Here is a 17,764-nt window from a genome sequence, read left to right as displayed (position 1 = left end):
AGCGGGAAATTCACTGGGAACATCACAACGGCATCCTCACATCACATGTGGGAGTGTGTGTGTTTGCATCAGAGCCCATCAGAGCCCACTCTCCACCAAGCTGAGAGGGAAATTCACTGGGAACATCACAACGGCATCCTCACATCATATGTGGGAGTGTGTGTGTTTGCATCAGAGCCCATCAGAGTCCACTCCCCACTGAGAAGGAAATTCACTGGGAACATCACACCGGCATCCTCACATCATATGTGGGAGTGTGTGTGTTTGCATCAAAGCCCATCAGAGCCCACTCTCCACCAAGCTGAGAGGGAAATTCACTGGGAACATCACAACGGCATCCTCACATCACATGTGGGAGTGTGTGTGTTTGCATCAGAGCCCATCAGAGTCCACTCCCCACTGAGAAGGAAATTCACTGGAACATCACACCGGCATCCTCACATCACATGTGGGAGTGTGTGTGTTTGCATCAGAGCCCATCAGAGTCCACTCCCCACTGAGAAGGAAATTCACTGGAACATCACACCGGCATCCTCACATCACATGTGGGAGTGTGTGTGTTTGCATCAGAGCCCATCAGAGTCCACTCCCCACTGAGAAGGACATTCACTGGAACCATCACACCGGCATCCTCACATCATATGTGGGAGTGTGTGTGTTTGCATCAGAGCCCATCAGAGTCCACTCCCCACTGAGAAGGACATTCACTGGAACCATCACACCGGCATCCTCACATCATATGTGGGAGTGTGTGTGTTTGCATCAGAGCCCATCAGAGTCCACTCCCCACTGAGAAGGACATTCACTGGGAACATCACACCAGCATCCTCACATCATATGTGGGAGTGTGTGTGTTTGCATCAGAGCCCATCAGAGTCCACTCCCCACTGAGAAGGACATTCACTGGGAACATCACACCAGCATCCTCACATCATATGTGGGAGTGTGTGTGTTTGCATCAGAGCCCATCAGAGTCCACTCCCCACTGAGAAGGACATTCACTGGGAACATCACACCAGCATCCTCACATCATATGTGGGAGTGTGTGTGTTTGCATCAGAGCCCATCAGAGTCCACTCCCCACTGAGAAGGACATTCACTGGGAACATCACACCAGCATCCTCACATCATATGTGGGAGTGTGTGTGTTTGCATCAGAGCCCATCAGAGTCCACTCCCCACTGAGAAGGACATTCACTGGGAACATCACACCAGCATCCTCACATCATATGTGGGAGTGTGTGTGTTTGCATCAGAGCCCATCAGAGTCCACTCCCCACTGAGAAGGACATTCACTGGAACCATCACACCAGCATCCTCACATCATATGTGGGAGTGTGTGTGTTTGCATCAGAGCCCATCAGAGTCCACTCCCCACTGAGAAGGACATTCACTGGAACCATCACACCAGCATCCTCACATCATATGTGGGAGTGTGTGTGTTTGCATCAGAGCCCATCAGAGTCCACTCCCCACTGAGAAGGACATTCACTGGGAACATCACACCAGCATCCTCACATCATATGTGGGAGTGTGTGTGTTTGCATCAGAGCCCATCAGAGTCCACTCCCCACTGAGAAGGACATTCACTGGGAACATCACACCAGCATCCTCACATCATATGTGGGAGTGTGTGTGTTTGCATCAGAGCCCATCAGAGTCCACTCCCCACTGAGAAGGACATTCACTGGGAACATCACACCAGCATCCTCACATCATATGTGGGAGTGTGTGTGTTTGCATCAGAGCCCATCAGAGTCCACTCCCCACTGAGAAGGACATTCACTGGAACCATCACACCAGCATCCTCACATCATATGTGGGAGTGTGTGTGTTTGCATCAGAGCCCATCAGAGTCCACTCCCCACTGAGAAGGACATTCACTGGAACCATCACACCGGCATCCTCACATCATATGTGGGAGTGTGTGTGTTTGCATCAGAGCCCATCAGAGTCCACTCCCCACTGAGAAGGACATTCACTGGGAACATCACACCAGCATCCTCACATCATATGTGGGAGTGTGTGTGTTTGCATCAGAGCCCATCAGAGTCCACTCCCCACTGAGAAGGACATTCACTGGGAACATCACACCAGCATCCTCACATCATATGTGGGAGTGTGTGTGTTTGCATCAGAGCCCATCAGAGTCCACTCCCCACTGAGAAGGACATTCACTGGGAACATCACACCAGCATCCTCACATCATATGTGGGAGTGTGTGTGTTTGCATCAGAGCCCATCAGAGTCCACTCCCCACTGAGAAGGACATTCACTGGGAACATCACACCAGCATCCTCACATCATATGTGGGAGTGTGTGTGTTTGCATCAGAGCCCATCAGAGTCCACTCCCCACTGAGAAGGACATTCACTGGGAACATCACACCAGCATCCTCACATCATATGTGGGAGTGTGTGTGTTTGCATCAGAGCCCATCAGAGTCCACTCCCCACTGAGAAGGACATTCACTGGAACCATCACACCAGCATCCTCACATCATATGTGGGAGTGTGTGTGTTTGCATCAGAGCCCATCAGAGTCCACTCCCCACTGAGAAGGACATTCACTGGAACCATCACACCAGCATCCTCACATCATATGTGGGAGTGTGTGTGTTTGCATCAGAGCCCATCAGAGTCCACTCCCCACTGAGAAGGACATTCACTGGGAACATCACACCAGCATCCTCACATCATATGTGGGAGTGTGTGTGTTTGCATCAGAGCCCATCAGAGTCCACTCCCCACTGAGAAGGACATTCACTGGGAACATCACACCAGCATCCTCACATCATATGTGGGAGTGTGTGTGTTTGCATCAGAGCCCATCAGAGTCCACTCCCCACTGAGAAGGACATTCACTGGGAACATCACACCAGCATCCTCACATCATATGTGGGAGTGTGTGTGTTTGCATCAGAGCCCATCAGAGTCCACTCCCCACTGAGAAGGACATTCACTGGAACCATCACACCAGCATCCTCACATCATATGTGGGAGTGTGTGTGTTTGCATCAGAGCCCATCAGAGTCCACTCCCCACTGAGAAGGACATTCACTGGAACCATCACACCGGCATCCTCACATCATATGTGGGAGTGTGTGTGTTTGCATCAGAGCCCATCAGAGTCCACTCCCCACTGAGAAGGACATTCACTGGGAACATCACACCAGCATCCTCACATCATATGTGGGAGTGTGTGTGTTTGCATCAGAGCCCATCAGAGTCCACTCCCCACTGAGAAGGACATTCACTGGAACCATCACACCAGCATCCTCACATCATATGTGGGAGTGTGTGTGTTTGCATCAGAGCCCATCAGAGTCCACTCCCCACTGAGAAGGACATTCACTGGAACCATCACACCAGCATCCTCACATCATATGTGGGAGTGTGTGTGTTTGCATCAGAGCCCATCAGAGTCCACTCCCCACTGAGAAGGACATTCACTGGAACCATCACACCAGCATCCTCACATCATATGTGGGAGTGTGTGTGTTTGCATCAGAGCCCATCAGAGTCCACTCCCCACTGAGAAGGACATTCACTGGAACCATCACACCAGCATCCTCACATCATATGTGGGAGTGTGTGTGTTTGCATCAGAGCCCATCAGAGTCCACTCCCCACTGAGAAGGACATTCACTGGAACCATCACACCAGCATCCTCACATCATATGTGGGAGTGTGTGTGTTTGCATCAGAGCCCATCAGAGTCCACTCCCCACTGAGAAGGACATTCACTGGAACCATCACACCAGCATCCTCACATCATATGTGGGAGTGTGTGTGTTTGCATCAGAGCCCATCAGAGTCCACTCCCCACTGAGAAGGACATTCACTGGAACCATCACACCAGCATCCTCACATCATATGTGGGAGTGTGTGTGTTTGCATCAGAGCCCATCAGAGTCCACTCCCCACTGAGAAGGACATTCACTGGAACCATCACACCAGCATCCTCACATCATATGTGGGAGTGTGTGTGTTTGCATCAGAGCCCATCAGAGTCCACTCCCCACTGAGAAGGACATTCACTGGAACCATCACACCAGCATCCTCACATCACTTTGTTTGTGTGTGTATGAAAGGTTATCATACATATTCAACACAAATGATAACAATCAACTGAATGTTTTATTTAATTGTATATGCAGTACTCTGTACAGTCAAGTGAGTGAGTCATTGACCAATGGTTTGTGAACGTAAACAGTTCATTCCAAGATATTCCCGCTCATGGGGGGTGACGGTCCGGAATCAAACATGGTGGGAATGTGGTCTGAGCATGAACTAATGCTGTGTAACATACCGCAAACACAGACCCGACACATTCCACTCATACCATACACTCCTGACCAAACTATGGGCGGCGTGTCTGGGATTCAGAAGATTACAGAATTAATCCACAGAAAAAACCTCAATGGCAAAATGAAATATTTACCTCTCTTTGGAATCACAGTTTTGGACGAGCAGGCTATTTGGGGACAAGGGAATCAGTGGACAGTCAATGAGGATTATCATAAGCTCAGCTCACTTAGCTAGTAATTTTCCTCTCAATGTATTGTTTGGTATAACATTCCACAGCCAATGACGTGTTAGCAATGTACATAGTTTCTCCTATATGTGCAACATACTTGGTGGTGGTGATGTGGAAGGGATGAGGCAGTGATGTTGTGAAATAGTTAGTCACGGGACAGAGAAAGGAGAACACACACCCACTGACATAAACTACCAGCCAAAAAGTTTGGACACACCTACTCATTCAAGGGATTTTCTTTATTTTTACTGTTTTCTACATTGTAGAAAAATAGTGAAGACATCAACACTATCAAATAACACACATGGAATCATGTAGTAACCAAAAAGGGTTAAACAAATCCAAATCTATTTTATATTTTTCAAAGTAGCCACCCTTTGACAGTTTGCTTATCCAACGCTATTGAAGGAGTTCCCACATATCCTTGATTACCTATATATGTCATTCCCTGGTCTGTGCGTTGTTCGTGTTTCGTACTGTTTTTCTCTTAAATGATTCACTCCCTGAACTTGCTTCCCGACTCCCAGAGCACACATTACAACAACAAGTAGGTCACATGGGGAGAGGCGTTGTGCCATGAGATGGTGCTTTGTTTTTTTAAACCAGGCTTGCTGTTCACTTGCGCTATGTAAGATGGAAGAGAGTTCCATGCACTCATGGCTCTGTATAATACTGTACTTTTCCTTGAATTTGTTCTGGATCTGGGGACTGTGAAAATACCCCTGGTGACATGTCTGGTGGGTAAGTGTGTGTGGGCCGGCACTGTGTGTAATTTGCCAATGCAAACAATTTGGAATTTCCAACACATTGTTTCTTAAAAACACACAAGAAGTGACATAGTCAGTCATTCCACAACTGTTAGCCAAGAGAGACTGGCATGCATAGTATTAATATTAGCCCTCTGATTACAATGAAGTGCAAGACGTGCCGCTCTGTTCTGGGCCAGCTGAGCGGGATCGACTAGGTCTTTCTTTGCTGCACTTGACCATATGACTTGACAATAATGAAGATAATATAAAAACAGAGCCTGCAGGATTTGTATTCGGAAAGTCTTCAGACTCCTTATTCTAAAATGTATTAAATTAATGTTTTTCCTCATCAATCTTCACACAATACCCCATAATGACATCACAATACCCCATAATGACATCACAATACCCCATAATGACAAAGGGAAAACAGGTTTTTAGACATTTTTGCAAATGTATTAAACCTAAAAAAGAGAAATACCTTACGTACATAAGTATTTAGACCCTTTGCTATGGGACTTGACATTTAGCTCAGTGTCATGCTCGTCTGAATGAATGGACCAAGGTGCAGCATACTTAGAGTTCCACATGTTTAATAAATATGAAACCCACCAAAAACGATACCGAAGAAAACTAAACGTGACGTTCTAGGCTGCTCACAGGCAGCTACACAAAAACAAGATCCCACAAAGCACAAAGGGGAAATGGCTGCCTAAATATGATCCCCAATCAGAGACTATGATAAACAGCTGCCTTTGATTGGGAACCATACCAGGCCAACATAGAAATATAATCACCTAGATGACCCACCCTAGTCACACCCCGACCTAACCAACATTGAGAATAAAAAGCTCTCTATGGTCAGGGCGTGACAGTACCCCCCCATGTTTCAGTGTTACTTGCCCCGAAGCGAGCATAGAAGTTATTTAGCCCGTCTGGTAGCCTCGTGTCACTGGGCAGCTCTCGGCTGTGCTTCCCTTTGTAGTCTGTAAATAGTTTGCAAGCCCTGCCACATCCAACGAGGGTCAGAGCCGGTGTGGTACGATTCGATCTTTGTCCTGTATTGATGCTTTGCCTGTTTGATGGCTCATCTGAGGGCATAGAGGGATTTCTTATAAGCTTCTGTTTTAGAGTCCCGCTCATTGAAAGCGGCAACTCTAACCTTTAGCTCAGTGCGAATGTTGCCCGTAATCAATGGCTTCTGGTTGAGGTATGTACGTACAGTCACTGTGGGGACAACGTCATTGATTCACTTATTGATGAAGCCAGTGACGGATGTTTTGTACTACTCAATGCTATCGGAAGAATCCAGGAACATATTCCAGTTTGTTCTAGCACAACAGTCCGGTAGTTTATTATCTGCTTCATCTGACCACTTTTTTATTGACAGAGTCACTGGTGTTTCCTATATATTTTTTTGCTTGTAAGCAGGAATCAGGAGGATAGAATTATCGTCATATTTGTGCGGGTCTCTGTGTGTGGAGTAAATGTGGTTTAGTTTTTTTCCTCTGGTTGCACAATTAACATGCTGATAGAAATTAGATTAAACTGATTTAAGTTTCCCTGCACTTAAGGCTCCGGCCACTAGGAGTGCCGCCTCTGGATGAGCGTTTTCCAGTTTGCTTATGGCGGTATACAGCTCATTGAGTGCCGTTTTAGTGCCCTCATCGGTCTTTGGTGGTATGTAGAGAGCTATGAAAAATACAGATGAAAACTCTCTAGGTAGATAGTGTGGTCTACAGCTTATCATGAGATACTCTACCTCAGGTGAGCAAAACCTTGAGACTTCCTTAGATATTGTGCACCAGCTGTTGTTTACAAATATACCTAGGCCGCTGCCATGTGTCTTACCAAAGGCTGCTGTTCTATCCTGCCAATAGAGTGTATAACCTGCCAGCTGTATGCTATTAATGTCGTTGTTCAGCCACGACTCGGTGAAACATATGATATTACAGTTTGAATGTCCTGTTGGTAGGATATACATGCTTTCAGTTCGTCCCATTTATTTTCCAGCGATTGAACGTTGGCTAACAGTACGGATGGCAAAGGCAGATTAGACACTCGTCGCCTGATCCTCACAAGACAGCCCGATTTCTTTCCGCGAAATCTCCGTTTCTTTCTCAGCGCATGATGGGGATGAGGGCCTGTTCGGGTGTTTGGAGTATATCCTTCCCGTCCAACTCATTAAAGAAAAAGTATTCGTCCAATTCAAGTAATCTCTGTTCTGATGTCCAGAAGCTCTTTTCAGTCACAAGAGACGGTAGCAGCAACATCGTCTACAAAATAAGTTACAAACAATGTGAAATAACAAACAAAATAGCACGGTTGGTTAATAGCCAATAAAACAGCAGCCATCCTCTCCAGCACCATCTATTTATTAAATTACACAGTGTTTTGGGTCATTGTCCTGTTGACAAATGATTGTCCCGCTAAGCGCAAACCAGATAGGATGTCGTATCGCTGCAGAATGCTGTGGTAGCCATGCTGGTTAAGTGTGCCTTGAATTCTAAATAAATCACAGACAATGTCACCAGCAAAGCAGCCCCACACCATCACAGTCCTCCTCCATGCTTCACGGTGGGAACCACATATGTGGAGATCATCCGTTTACCTACTCTGCGTCTCACAAAAACACGGCAGTTGGAACCAAAAATCGCAAATTTGGACTCATCAGACCAAAGGACAGATTTACACCAGTCTAATGTCCATTGCTTGTGTTTCTTGGCCCAAGCAAGTCTCTTCTTCTTATTGATGTCCTTCAGTAGTGGTTTATTTGCTGCAATTTGACCATGAAGACCTGATTCATGCCGTCTCCTCTGAACAGTTGATGTTGAGATGTGTCTGTTACTTGAACTCTGTGAAGCATTTATTTGGACTGCAATCTTAGGTGCAGTTAACTCTAATGAACTTATCCTCTGCAGCAGAGGTAACTTTGGGTAATCCTTTCCTGTGGCGGTCCTAATGAGAGCCTAGTTTCATCATAGCGCTTGATAGTTTTTGTGACTGCACTTGAAGAAACTTTGAAAGTGCTTGTCATTTTCCGGATTGACTGACCTTCATGTCTTAAATGATGGACTGTCGTTTCTCTTTGCTTATTTGAGCTGTTCTTGCCATAAAATGGACTTGGTCTTTTACCAAAAAGGGCTTTCTTCTGTATACCACCCCTACCTTGTGACAACTGATTGGCTCAAACGCATTAAGAAGGAAAGAAATTCCACAGATTAACTTTTAGCAAGGCACACCTGTTAATTGGACCATCTTAGGAGGTTCTGGACTGTGGACCGTCTCAGGAGGTTCCGGACTGTGAAATGTCGTAGGAGTTTCCGGACTGTGAAACGACGCCGGAAGCTCTGGACTGGGAACTGTCGCCGGAAGCTCTGGACTGGGAACTGTTGCCGGAAGCTCTGGACTGGGAACTGTCGCTGGAAGCTCTGGACTGTGGAGGCACCACTGGAGGCCTGATGCGTGGGACTGGTGTAGGTGGCACCGGGCTGATGACACGCACCTCAGGGCGAGTGCGGGGAGGAGGCATAGGAGGTACTGGACTGTGGAGGCGCACAGAGGTCTGGAGCGTAGAGCTGGCACAACCCGTCCTGGCTGGATGCTCACTTTAGCCCGGCAAGTGCTGGGCGCTGGCACAAGACGCACTGGGCTGTGAAGGCGCACTGGAGACACGGTCGGGTAGAACCGCATAACATGGTGCCTGAACGGTGACACACACCCCAGGGCGAGTGCGCGAAGGAGACACAGGACGCACCGGACTGGGGAGGCGCACTGAAGGCTAGCTGCGTGAAACTGGTGCACATGACACCGATTGGTGTCACGCACCTCTCTCCGGAATCTTGCGTTGAGCTCCTCACTCGACTCCCTGACTGGCTCTGATTCACCCCTCGGCTCTGCCGCCCACTCCGTGTGCCTCTCCCAAACATTTTTGGGGCTGCCTCTCGTGCTTGCGTCATGTCCTAGCTTCCTGATCTTGTCACCGTTCCTCTCTCGCTGCCTCCGCCTGCTTCCATGGCAGGGTCTTGTCCCCTGCCATTGCCTCCTCCCAGGTCCAGGATGTCCTCCACTCCTGGGCACGCTGCTTGGTCACTTGGTGGTGGGATCTTCTGTTACGTCCGTCGTCGGAATGAGACCAAAGTGCATCTTTATTTTAAAAAGTTATGCAGGGCTATACAGCAACTGTGCAAAAACAAGATCCCACAAACTAGGGTGGAAAACAGGCTGCCTAAGTATGATTCCCAATCAGAGGCAACGATAGACAGCTGCCTCTGATTGGGAACCAACAAAGAAATTGAAAACTAGAATGCCCACCCAAATCACACCCTGACCTAACCAAATAGAGAAATAAAAAGGCTCTCTAAGGTCAGGGCGTGACATTGAGAAAGAGAGGTGTACCACTGCAGATTATTGTTTTGTTGAGCACACCGATATTAGACACCTGAACATTTGATATGACAACACAGAGAATAGAACGCAATGTGAATGCATGTGAATGTGAATGTGAATGCATAATGCACTGAACATTAGCATATCTATAGATATACATGCGTGTTTCATTTGAACATTGAAGATAGTGGTGGTGATACATGGTGAGAGAGTGCTAACTCTTCCATAAATATTGTTATCAATCGATAATGACAAATCTCCTGACATTGACAACTTAAATGGAAAGCTACTGAGGATGGTAGCTGACTCTATAGCCTCTCCTATCTGTCATATCTTTAATCTGAGCCTAGAGAAAAGTCAATTTACCCGGAGTCAATGCTGCAGATAGCAATAGTGGGTGATTTGAAAAGTCATAGTCAATCGATCAATAATATAATAATACTTTTAGCAAAAATCTGTATCTATAATTTACAATCTGTAGAAACTATGAGAATAGAAGGGTTCAGAACTTTTGTGAAGCATCACAGAACAGTTGAAATATATATAGCAAATAGAAATCCAATATGGATGGTGTTAAGAGATAGATGGGAGGAGTTGAATGGAGCTGAAGGGTGGGACTGATGACAACAAGATAACAAATGTAAAATATACCGTGTCTGTAAAATGTATATAGATTCTGAACTTTTGTGAAACAGCACACTTAAAAATGTATGGCAAATAGAATTCAAACTGGATGGACATCAGAAAAAGATGGGAGAGGTGGAGGGTAGAGGAAGGACAGGACTAAAAACAAACAAAATATAACTATTGTAAAATAGATTGTGTCCGTAAAATGTATATAGTGTGTATAAGCTGGAAGTAGAAACCTAAGTATTTATTTTTTATTTTTAACCTTTATTTAATTTGGAAAGTCAGTTACAAATGACGGCATACCCCTGCCAAACCCAGACTACGCTGGGCCAATTGTGTGCCGCCTTATGGGACTCACAATCACGGCCGGATGTGATCCCGCCTGGATTCAAACCAGGTACTGCAGTGACACCTCTTGCACTGAGATGCAGTGTCTTAGACCACTGTGCCACTCGCGAGCCCCCATTGCTGTTCATTAGTTTACTTCAATTAGGGGAGGGGTGGTAGGGTTAGCAGAAAATAATTAAGGAAAATATATATTTAAAAGATGTGTGTATGTATACAGTACCAGTCAAAAGTTTGGACACACCTACTCATTCAAGGGTTTTTCTTTATTTTTATTATTTTATACAGTGTAGAATAATAGTGAAGACATCAAAACTATGAAATAACACATATGGATTCATGTAGTAACCAAAAAAGTGTTAAACAAATAAAAACATATTTGAGATTTGAGATTCTTCAAAGTAGCCACACTTTGCCTTGATGACAGCTTTGCACACTCTTGGCATTCTCTCAAACAGCTTCACCTGGAATGCTTTTCCAAAAGTCTTGAAGGAGTTCCCACATATGCTGAGCACTTGTTGGCTGCTTTTCCTTCACTCTGCGGTCCAACTCATCCCAAACCATCTCATTTGGTTTGAGGTCGGGTGATTGTGATGCAGCACTCCGTCACTCTGCTTTTTTAGGTTTAATACATTTGCAGAAATTTCTTAAAACCTGTTTTTGCTTTGTCATTATGGGGTATTGTGTGTAGATTGATGAGGATAAACATGAATTTAATACATTTTAGAGTAAGGGGTCTGAAGACTTTCCGAATGCACTGTAGATACACTGGATGTAAAGATGGGGAGAGGTCTGCCGGTAAAAAAGAAATGCTCTGCTTTTTTGACGCCACACTTAACAAAGCAAATCCTGCAAGCTCTGTTTTTATATTATCTTCATTATTGTCAAGTCATATGGTCAAGTGTAGCAAAGAAAGACCTAGTCGATCCCGCTCAGCTGGCCCAGAACAGAGCGGCACGTCTTGCACTTCATTGTAATCAGAGGGCTAATATTAATACTATGCATGCCAGTCTCTCTTGGCTAACAGTTGAGGAAAGACTGACTATGTCACTTCTTGTTTATATAAGAAACAATGTGTTGGAAATTCCAAATTGTTTGCATTGTCAAATTACACACAGCGCTGGTCCACACACACCAGACATGTCACCAGGGGTCTTTTCACAGTCCCCAGATCCAGAACAAATTCAAGGAAAAGTACAGTATTATACAGAGCCATGAGCGCATGGAACTCCCTTCCATCTTACATAGCGCAAGTGAACAGCAAGCCTGGTTTAAAAAAACAAAGCAACATCTCATAGCACAACGCCTCTCCCCATGTGACCTACTTGTTGTTGTAATGTGTGGGAGTCGGGAAGCAAGTTCAGGGAGTGAATAATTTAATAGAAAGACAATACAAACCAAGAAACTCGAACCACGCACAGACCAGAAACAATGATGCCGTGGGAAGAAACCAAAGGGAGTGATAGATATAAGGCAGGTAATCAAGGAGGTGATGGAGTCCAGGTGAGTGTCATTATGCGCTGATACGCGTTACGATGGTTGCAGGTGTGCGCCATAATGAGCAGCCTGGTGACCTAGAGGCCGGAGAGGGATCATACGTGACAGTACCCCCTCCCCGACGCGCGGCTCAACCGCAAGATGCCGACCGAAATTACGATCCCGGGGATCATGAGCAGACTGGTCATCTCTGCTAAGGTGCGGGATCCTGTCAATCCGGCTGAGGCGTGGGAGCATGACGACCTAGAGCGCCGGAGAGAGATCATACGTGACAGTACCCCGTCCCCGACGCACGGCTCCAGCCGCAGGACGCCAACCACAGGGACGATCCCTGGTATCAGGAGCGGACCGGAGCCTCTCGATCCCACTCAGGTACGGAAACCCGTCGAGCCAGCAAAGGCAGGGTAACCTGTCGAACCCGCCGAGCCATGGAAACCCTGAACGAGCAGCCCGGTGACCTAGAGAACAGAGAGGGAGCACATGTGACAGTTGTGTTCATGAACTGACATGTACAGTGGGGAGAACAATTATTTGATACACTGAAGATTTTGCAGGTTTTCCTACTTACAAAGCATGTAGAAAATAAAATCCAGAAAATCACATTGTATGATTTTTAAGTAATTAATGTGCATTTTATTGCATGACATATGTATTTGATCACCTACCAACCAGTAAGAATTCTGGCTCTCACAGACCTGTTAGTTTTTCTTTAAGAAGCCCTCCTGTTCTCCACTCAATACCTGTATTAACTGCACCTGTTTGAACTCGTTACCTGTATAAAAGACACCTGTCCACACACTCAATCAAACAGACTCCAACCTCTCCACAATGGCCAAGACTGAGTAAGCGCTGTGTAAGGACATCAGGGATAAAATTGTAGACCTGCACAAGGCTGGGATGGGCTACGGGACAATAGGCAAGCTGCTTGGTGAGAAGACAACAAATGTTGGTGCATTTATTAGCAAATGGAAGAAGTTCAAGATGACGGTCAATCACCCTCGTTCTGGCTCCATGCAAGATCTCACCTCGTGGGGCATCAATGATCATGAGGAAGGTGAGGGATCAGCCCAGAACTACACGGCAGGACCTGGTCAATGACCTGAAGAGAGCTGGGACCACAGTCTCAAAGAAAACCATTAGTAACACACTACGCCGTCATGGATTAAAATCCTGCAGTGCATGCAAGGTCCCCCTGCTCAAGCCAGTGCATGTCCAGGCCCGTCAGAAGTTTACCAATGACCATCTCGATGATCCAGAGGAGGAATGGGAGAAGGTCATGTGGTCTGATGAGACAAAAATAGAGCTTTTGGTCTAAACTCCACTCGCCGTGTTTGGAGGAAGAAGAAGGATGAGTACAACCCCAAGATCACCATCCCAACCTTGAAGCATGGAGGTGGAAACATCATTCTTTGGGGATGCTTTTCTGCAAAGGGGAAAGGACGACTGCACCGTATTGAGGGGAGGATGGATGGGGCCATGTATCGCGAGATCTTGGCCAACAACCTCCTTCCCTCAGTAAGAGCATTGAAGATGGGTCGTGGCTGGGTATTCCAGCATGACAATGACCCGAAACACACAGCCAGGGCAACTAAGGAGTGGCTCTGTAAGAAACATCTCAAGGTCCTGGAGTGGCCTAGCCAGTCTCCAGACCTGAACCCAATAGAACATCTTTGGAGGGAGCTGAAAGTCCGTATTGCCCAGCGACAGCCCTGACACCTGAAGGATCTGGAGAAGGTCTGTATGGAGGAGTGGGCCAAAATCCCTGCTGCAGTGTGTGCAAACCTGGTCAAGAACTACAGGAAACGTATGATCTCTGTAATTGAAAACAAAGGTTTCTGTACCAAATATTAAGTTCTGCTTTTCTGATATATCAAATACTTATGTCATGCAATAAAATGCAAATTCATTACTTAAAAATCATACAATGTGATTTTCTGGATTTTTGATTTTATGTGATTTTGTGATTTTAGATTCCGTCTCTCACAGTTGAAGTGTACCTATGATAAAAATTACAGACCTCTACATGCTTTGTAAGTAGGAAAACCTGCAAAATCGGCAGTGTATCAATATATATATATATATATACAGGCTTATTCTAAAACATATTAAAATGTTTTTTTTTCTCTCCCCCTAATCAATCTACACACAATACCCCATAATGACAAAGCATTAACAGGTTTTTCGAAATTATATATTATATATGTATTGTGTGTAGATTGAGGGGAAAAAAACATTTAAATACGTTTTAGAATAAGGCTGTAACGCAAATAAATGTGAAAAAGTCAAGGAGTCTGAATACTTTCCGAATGCACTGTATGGAGACTGCTTAGTGCCAACAATATGGGGTTAAATACATCTCAGATATAGGACAGACACTTCAGAACAAACTTCTTTTAGATTTTGTTTTGGGTTGGGCTATCTGTTGTTCCATGTAGAGCATATGTTATTTAATGTGTTTGTATGGGCTAGTAGCAGTAAGGCCAAATACATACATATATGTTATACTTTAAGGGGTCTTAAAACTCTAAATAAAATAGCAAAATTATTCTTGGTATGACCTTAAAACAATTCCATATTGCTTAGTAGAACCCTCCCCTGGCTTAGATTGGGTTTAGACTCTTATTTCATTTTTTTTGTTGGTAGGACTGTGTGTGTGTGCTGCCCTCTACTGGGCACTCGTGGTTTGACAGCCCAATTACAGTCCCTACCTCTTTAGCACAGACAATTAGACTCCTAGTCAGAGGTCAGATAACCACATCAGTAATGACAGAACCACTACTTTATTTTGATTACTATCCATGATCAACATATTAGTTATACAGTCAGTACAACACTTTTGTTACTAATACCATAAGATTATTTGACTTTAGAACCATTGTGTGTCTGTACGTGAGTGTTTGTGTGCCTGTGTGTTTGTACATGGTATATGAGTGTGTTGGGTATGGCGTGTGTGCGTAGAAATTAGGTTAGTTGGCTGTGGGGTTGTTTATGACCCCGCTCTGCTCTTGCCTCTTCAATGTATTTGTGGTAGGGGTCGTCCGAATGCTTGCGTTGCTTCAACTTCACCGTGCTCACCAGGATAGCCATGACGATGAAGGCAAACATTCCGATCATCACGGTCAGGTACCAAACGATGTTCCTGAAGTTCTCCTCTGCCAGAGTGTTGTCCAGAGCCTGTTCTGCCTTTGAGGAGTTCCGGCTCCAGTTGTCAAGGTAACGGCCTAGGGCATGGGTCAGATAGTCCACCAGGTGGAGGGTCATGTTTGACCAATTAGGCAGCATGATCACCTGGTGGGTGGGGTAAGCACAGATCGAATGGGATCAATGGCAGAAGAGAAGACATTGACATTGTACTGTCTTTCTATGATCTGTGCGTTGAATCTTCACATAAGAACAAAAACAAGCACATACACAAACAACACATTATATACAGAATCAGACAAACAGTGAAGCTTCATACCGTCCAGTTGTGACTCTAAAAAATAAATCTGACCTGTTCAATGTTTCCAGGGAGGTCAGAGAGAGGTTCCATTCACAGGCGTCGATATAGAGGCAGGGTCCCGGAGAGGGGAAGTACCATGAGAAAGAGACAAATATCCTACCACACAACCAACCAACTAACCAGTCAACCTCAGCCTAGGACAGAGCCAGTTACAAAAATAAACAATACTCATATTTTATGTACAGTGTTTGCCTGTGTGTGTGTGTGTGCGTTTCTGATGACCTTGAGAAACAGCTGAAATGAAAAGGGGAGCAGTGTTGAGGGTCACTCTCACCCTGCCACACACACACACAAACACACTGTAGCCTACGTTTGAATTTTTAACAGCAGCACTGCTATCAATTGTGGAATGTGTTCCAATACTTAAGAAGTCCACATGGGGGCAGGCAGTACCACGATACAGAGTATCAAGTTTCATGCACTCAAAGAGGATCTCAAAAAAGAGATACAATCTTATCCCTGAGCAAAAGGACACAACAAACATGCTAGCATTCAAGACAATAGTGTAAATTAAGTGTAATAATCTTTGCAAAAGTGTATAGATATAATTTGACATTAGTGGTGGAGCTCTTCTTTAGTATACCCCACTGTCTTGCCCTCTGCCAATTATTGTCTGTAGTACTGACATTGTTCGTGCTTGTGAAATTCCATAGCAGTACCCACATTTGCCACTAGATAACAGAGAACTTATCCTGGTGTAATGACACCACGTGTTCCTCAGGGGTTAATTGGGAATTCGGAGGTGAGGCAGCCCTATTTGGAGGGGTTAGGGTTTAGTGAAACCAAATATTTTAGGTTTGGTTGATCAAGGATGCCAGGCTACGGAAGCTTCCGCAATGAGCCATCTGTAATCAATGTCTCGTTGCGGGACAAAGCAAGGGTTAGGGTTGAACATGAAGCTAGGGTTATGGCTTGGGTTGAACTGGGGTGTGGACATGAAGTTAGGGTAAGGATTAGGTTTAGGGTTAAGGTTATGGCCAGGGTTAGGGTTGGACGGGGTGTGGACATTAAGCTAGGGTTAGGGTTATGGCTAGGGTTTGGGTTGAATGGGGGTGTGGACATTAAGCTATGTTTAGGGTTATGACGAGGGTTTGGTTTGAACGAGGGTGTGAACATTAAACTAGGTGTAGGGTTATGGCTAGAGTTTGGGTTGAATGGGGGTGTGGACATGAAGCTTGGTTTAGGGTTGTGGCTAGGGTTCGGGTTTGGGTTGAATGGGGGGGGTGGACATTAAGCTAGGGTTAGGGTTAGGAATTGTATCCTACTTTCTATCCTACTCCTCTGTGAACCATTAAGGTGCTGGAGCTCAGCTCTACTTGGGTCTCTCTTAGACCCTTAAAACTTGTTAAGGATCAGTGTCCCGCAAGCGGGACAACGTCCGGGGAAACTGGAGGGCTCGCAATTCAAATATATAATCATAAATATGATGGATTTTAAACATATATGTACATATAAGTGTCTTATATCGGTTGAAAGCTTAACTTCTTGTTAATCTAAATGCACTGTCCGATTTACAGTAGCTATTACAGTGAAAACATGCCATGTGATTGTTTGAGGACGGCATCCCACATCAATTATTTTTCCACCGGCACCGGTTTCATAAATTCACATATAATGATTAAATATTCACTTACTTTTTTAAACTCTTCCTATGATTTGTCATCCAAAGGGTCTCAGCTATAACATGTAGTGTTGTTTTGTTAGATAAAATCCTTCTTTATATCCCAAAAAGTCAGTTTAGTCGATTTGAGTAATCCACTCATTCAACATACAGAGAAAGGAATCAGAAAATCTACCCCTTTGTTTCAACAAGTCAAAATACGTTTCTATTTACTCCTCAGATACCCTAAAATGTAATCAAACTATAATATTTATTTCGGAAAGAAGTATGTTCAATAGGAAACTGATTTTAGCAGGTGCGTGATGTCTTCACGGCGCACATAAACACGAATTTGTGTCCTTCTACTGAAACTGATATTTCGTTTTTGAATTTACAAGCCTGCAACCTTCAACATAGACTGCTGCCACCCGGTGGAAGCCATAGCAATTGCATCCAGGGAGCTAATTTTCAATAGGACCTTTCTTTTGTATTTCTCTCAAAAAATGTAATCTG

The 17,764-nt window shown here is 45.0% G+C and overlaps 1 pseudogene; it reads right to left on the bottom strand.

The window, feature by feature from the left end:
• Nucleotides 1-15,054: 15,054 nt before the first annotated feature.
• LOC116356641 (potassium voltage-gated channel subfamily E member 2-like) lies at nucleotides 15,055-15,431 on the bottom strand (annotated as a pseudogene).
• Between the last annotated feature and the right edge of the window lie 2,333 nt (nucleotides 15,432-17,764).

The sequence above is a fragment of the Oncorhynchus kisutch genome, linkage group LG2 (assembly GCF_002021735.2).
Source record: "Oncorhynchus kisutch isolate 150728-3 linkage group LG2, Okis_V2, whole genome shotgun sequence".
In the NCBI taxonomy this organism is placed as follows: Eukaryota; Metazoa; Chordata; class Actinopteri; order Salmoniformes; family Salmonidae; genus Oncorhynchus; species Oncorhynchus kisutch.
This window is presented reverse-complemented; position numbering and strand designations above follow the sequence as displayed.